At 36.3% G+C, this 6000-nt stretch overlaps 1 long non-coding RNA gene across 1 annotated transcript in view; it reads left to right on the top strand.

Moving 5' to 3' along the window:
* The first annotated feature begins 969 nt into the window (after positions 1–969).
* LOC145217803 (uncharacterized) overlaps positions 970–6000 on the top strand; it is a 186833-nt gene continuing 181802 nt past the window's right edge. Inside the window, exon 1 of the long non-coding RNA XR_013857502.1 lies at positions 970–1041. This is a non-coding gene — a long non-coding RNA (uncharacterized LOC145217803). The remainder of the gene's footprint in view (positions 1042–6000) is intronic.

Below are 6000 nucleotides of genomic sequence, written 5' to 3'. Positions count from 1 at the left end.
AGGAACATTCAAAGAAAAAACAAACAAATTTACCCACAAGAACGTTTAGTCTAAAATATGTTTCTTTTCGTGTAAATAACTCTTCAAGCTTTTTAGATGCAACAAACTTTGTATAATTAAATCCAATGTACGCACCTCTTTCGTTACTGTCAGATGAACACCTTTCTCTAGTTTTCTATGAGTTTTTATTTTTTTTACCAATGCACTGAAATATTTGTTCACATAGTTTTTGTATTCAGTTCAGTTTGAAGTGCTATTACATGCAGGAAATGTAATTTTGTGCAATCATTCCCATTTCTCTTGATGTTTCACGTATAGGTATGTTTCTTTTCATTGTGAAAACAATACACACAGTTATCTATGCACTCTGGTTTGAATGTTTAAGTTGGGTTGTAAAATCAATTCAGCAATTTTGGCAAAAATGTACATAGTCACCAAAAGTGACATTAGGTTATGGACCGGTCCTGCTTGTGTTTTTCTGAAAAGGAAACTTAAGCTGTATTGCTCCAACCCAGCGAAACCCGAAGTTGAACCTTTTTACAGTTACCAACTTCCAATGTTCAAAAATCAAATTGAAAATAATCAAACCGCGTCTGCGGAGGCAGGTTATTTGCAGATTTTGTCAAATAAGTTAACTTGAAAAATGGTAGTTATAAATTTGTCATCGAAAAAAAAGGAACACCACAAAACACTGGGTGACACTAAAACGCTGAATGGGCGGGACGGGCGGAACGTCGCGGAAACCGTTAAATATCGGGTAAATTGCTGACGGTTAGTGCTATTAGAGTTGGGTTGAGGTTTTATCATAGTATATGAATAAAAAAATGTCCCTGCCTAAAACTTATTCAACTATTTCCTGACATTAGGCAAAAATGCTATGGAGGGCCGTCGCGGGAGATGGCGGGACGTTTCGGGCGCGGAATGTAGTGTCCGGCGGAATTTATTTTAATGATTTTCTATTATAAAACCTTATCCCAACCCTAATAGCTCTAACCGTCAGCAATTTAACCCGATATTTAGCGGTTTTCACGACGTCGCGACGTCCCGCCCATTCAGCGTTTTAGTGCCACCCCAAAACACTTTTTGTATTGTGAAATAAAATTATTCTCGGCTGAGTAATGTCTCAATGAAATTGTGCACAAACAGTTATCCAACAAATCAATTTGCCGTACAAGCTTTCCAATGTAACCGTACAATTATTTTTAGGTCTTGGGATTTGAAATTTGTTGCAATGTTTTGTCACGGTTGAGTAAGTTTGTTTCGTTTGTTTGAAGGAAAACAAAACAAAAAACGGCAATTTTGGTAAGGCGAAATAATCTGGTATTTGACCTATAATGAATTAGAGTTGTTAAAAGATGGCCGATTTCGCAAAGTTAGCCATTGCGACCATGGATTCTGCTGTTTTAGGAATAATTATAAATTATGCAAGATGTAACAACAATATAAAACAACCAAAAACCTTTTTAATGGGATTGCGAATTACAATGCTTGAAACTTTGCTTTTAAACTTACAAACATTTATTAAAGTATTTCGTGGTAATGTGTGCAACGGTAACTAAATAGGTTTGTTAGAAATTGACATCTGATGTTGTCAACCAAGACCCTCCTATTGTTATGCAGCGGTTGTGATATAATTTATGCAAATTTCGAAATAGTAGCTACGTAATTAGCTTGCTTTTATCCTGCTAGTACAAAGCTCGCAATGAAGTCAAATGGTGTAATAGTTTTATTCCACTGGGTTCTAAACTCGTGATTGAACTTTAAAATATTTCCTGTTGCAGTTAATTAGGATGTAGTATGACTTTGTGATCTTGTGGTTGCGAAATTAAACTTTGTGGTCTGATTGGATACCGAATATGATAGATTGTTGTGCAAGAGCACGGTAGAGCTACTAACACTGAGCATAGGCTTGGGCCCGGTGTTAGAACTTCTGGTAGGTGGCGCAACAGAGCATGGGCGTTTATGGTGCTGTTACAGCAATTTAGGTTTAAATCAGTCCAGTGAGAGTTGGCACTGCAGGTAGGCGCTTATACTCTCCAGCATGCTTCTCCTCTACCAAGTTCCAATGATTGTTAGTGCATGATTGGAATACTTGAGTTGTCATAAGTATGAAAAAAACTGCTACTATAGTAACTTCCATGACATTATTTTGTCAACAAACTTTTGCAAAAAAGCTATCCGTGCATCACTTGCATGTTGAATTGGACATTCGACAGAACAATTCATTACATCAAACCATCTAAGTAATGTAAACTTTAAAATGCAGTCATAAATGGTTTATTACAAATCATACTCTGCAAATAAAAGCACAAACTTGGATGTGCCCAAAGCACCTGGCATGGATTCCAAACACTTTCCAACTTAAGGTATCTGTTGCAAGTCCTACTTTTATCTGTGGAAATTAGCAGCAATAATTTTACATGAGAAAAACTAAATACAATGTAAATTGACAATAACATTTTATGAACCCTGGATTGTTGTATTGTAATTATTATCCTGCACCACAATGGCAGCTGCTCAGTGATATAGGTTTGAAAACATCTTGCAATAAATGGTTGTTGTGCAATATGAATTATATCGTATGTTTTGGTGCCAACAAAAATGACTCATACTTGAAACATGATGTTGTGTACTTCATTAAACTTTAAGTCAGTAATTTCAGATGTTGGACACATTCTTGCTTCTTTTCAATCAACTTAAAGGCCCGTTTACACTATGCGTAGCGCGCTCGCTCAAACCTGCGTAAGTTTGTTTGTTTCATTTTTTCTGTCTGGTTTCGCGCGTGACTGATTTCGGGCGCTCAAGTCTCGTAGAAATGAGCGAACGATCGCCTACCGAGCGTTTTTCTGCGTATCAAGCAGCTTGAACCTGCGCAAACGGTTTGTGTTATCGCTGTGTGCGGGTTTGGATTTGAAAAAGTTGGTTCATTTGTCCAAAATAAATGATGGAACGCTATTCGCCTCAATCTTAATTATTTATTACATTGTTATGATTGTATGTGAAGTTGTTTGTGTTTACATATTGTAATTATGTGCATTTAAAATGTACATTTTGACCAGCACAGGGGACTACATGCTATAAAAACATAAAAGTAAGATAAACATGCCAAATATCTATACAACAACATCCTGAACAATCCTATATGATTACCGAGATGCAAAATCATGTTTACTGACAAAATACCATTTAATTTAGATTCATACAAAGCTTTTTCGAATCTAAAATAGGTAACCATCCATCGATAGTCACTGTGAGCTAAAAATGACGTCGAGTATGTTATTTAGTACACTTAGGTACGCACTGAAAATCGCAGTGTAAACAAACAAAGGTTGGGTTAGGTTAGGCGCCGCTAAGCACAGTGTAAACGGGCCTTAACATGTAATTTTATTTTCCGGATTTCGCATATCAAACAAAACATATTTTAAAACGTTAATATAATCCCTAGACATATTTTATGATGGGTCCCTTATAAGCCATAGTCTTTTTTACTTTAAGTATAACACATGGGTCCCCACACAAGCAAAGTTGAAAATAATGCATTTCAAGAGATAAACATGAGAAAGTTTGGTGTTGTAAGGTAAACACAGTGATCAGTACTAAGCATGCTGTAATTATTATAACTACTACAAACAATACTCGTAATTGAAACTTAAAGCTGGAATCACCCAGTCCGTTGCTTGGTAGATGAAGACTAAAAAGCCTTATAGCAATAGATGTAAGTTCAGAAAAAACAACTTAGTCGTTCACCCTTTGGTTTTAAATATATATATCTTTAAAACCAAAGGGTGAACGACTAAGTTGTTTTTTCTGAACTTACATCTACTACAAACAACTTTGGAAGTTACAAATTTTTTATAAATTTTAAGAGGCTGAAGAGAGCCAAAGACAGCAATTTGGATCAGAACGAGATGATGCACATGACACAATACATCCTCTTGTCTGAAGGAAAGAGACACTCTTGTTGAATTCATGATATAAGTGCATGGAAATTACTTCTCATTGCACACAACCAATTATAACCCCTTGCAGATGATTTGTTCTAACACTATGGTAAAATTGTTTTGCCCGTGAAGCTAGTTGTTAGGTTTAATTTGTAAACGAAAATGTTAGAATTCCATACTTTACTAAAAAGATTCAGTGCAATATGAGATTTTGACAATTTGGTTCTGCTTAGAATAGGACTTTTTTGCTCTTTCTTGTAAAGTTGTAAGACATGGCTCCACAGAATATCACCATCTCCTGTGCCCATATTCACATATCTAGTGCCACCTGGTTTGGAAATAGAGAGTTTCTAGCAGTCTGCAAAACAAATGCCTTTGTTAGTTGGCTCGACTGCAACACAATGTAAAAATCCTTACTTTTAATAGATGTGGAGGATCAGAGCATAAAAATATTTGCCGATTCGCCAAAAATGGATTGGGTGCGACAAAAGGTTGGTCCAGTCGTAGGCTTTTTAGACCACTTAGCAACAAAAAGCATTTTCTGTTTATGGAGTCACCATCCGCCACAAGTGCATAAATTTCAACCCCATTTTTTCAGTTCAAATACAACCTTTCAGAACATTCGTGCTAGCTTAGTTGCTGGTGTTGAACTGGTAGGAAACCAAGCAATTGGACATGAAATTTCCCTTTTGATGGTGCGAACATAAAAAAAACTGTCGAAATGCAGTAATTTTATCAAGCACTGCATTTTAAACAAGTTAGATTCATTACCAAGAATATGTGTTGCCAATTTTGTTTCATCTGGGGCGGCATTATGAACACTTCCTCGCTCGCTAAAATATTTTTTAGCGAGGACTTAACGAGCGAGAAACTCGCTAACTTATTTGGTATTACGAAGTGTCCTCGCAAACGCCTCGCTAAAGCCTGACGCAAAATCGAGAAAATGCGTCAAAATCGTGAGAAAAAAGACGTCTGACTCAGCAAAATCAGGAAGTCGCGCTATGCGACATCTTGTGGAAGGCCATTTTTGTTGGCAGTTGAGCTTCACGTGGACATCAGTGGCATTGTTTTGGAAGTTTTACGCCGAATTATTTTATTTCTTCTGTTCAGTGTTTGTGTAAGCTTAAGTTTTTGTTTGAAAAGTAAATTGATTATGGATATTATGGATACAAAAAGCAGTAAAATTGTAAAAAAGCGATCTCCAAGATGGACAGCGGTTGAAGTAGAAGCATTAGTTAATGCAGTGGAAAAACATGCAAAATGCATTCTGGGTTCATTTTCACCAGAAATTACAGTTGCTTCAAAACAACAAGCTTGGAAAATAGTGACAACTATGGTAAGATTTGTGCACAATATTTTTTATTACTGCTGTAGATAGATTATGTTATTTTACAGGTCAATTCAGTCAATATCAGTGGTGTTAATCGCACAATTGAGCAAGTGGAACATAAGTGGTGGGATTTAAGAAGTGTTGCAAAAAAATCAGTGTCGGAATGGAAAAAAGAATCAACTAAAACTGGTGGTGGTGTGAACAAAGCTACACCACCTTCAGATGTTCATTACCAAATCATTAACATAATTGGACAACAGGCAGTCTATGGAATAAAAGATGCATCATCACTTGAAAGCAGTCATAGTTAAGTACCCTTTGTTATGTTACAAATGGTTTGTGCAGTTATATCACCAAATTGTTTTTTTTTTTTTTGTAGAAAGTGTTTCCCAGTCTGCCACTACAAGCCAACCACCTCAAGATGTTGAAGAACCGGTTGCATTTGTTCAACTATGGATGACAGCCTTTTTTAAATAATTGAAGAACCAGTGAGCCCTGCATCATCACACTCTGAAGCATCATTACAACCCAAAGCAAAACGCCGGCGTCGTGATCCAGAAAAGGACATAGTTGACATACAAAAAGAAATTTATGTCCAAATTTCAAACATTGCTATAATTCAACAGCAACAGTTGGAACAAATGATAATAGCAAATGATTTGAAGCGACAAAAGTTGCAGTCGGCTGAAACGAGTAAAGTTGAATTAACCTGTAGTCAACCCTTTACAC

This window comes from Phallusia mammillata, chromosome 3 (genome assembly GCF_965637545.1).
Source record: "Phallusia mammillata chromosome 3, kaPhaMamm4.hap1.1, whole genome shotgun sequence".
Taxonomy (NCBI): Eukaryota; Metazoa; Chordata; class Ascidiacea; order Phlebobranchia; family Ascidiidae; genus Phallusia; species Phallusia mammillata.
This window is presented reverse-complemented; position numbering and strand designations above follow the sequence as displayed.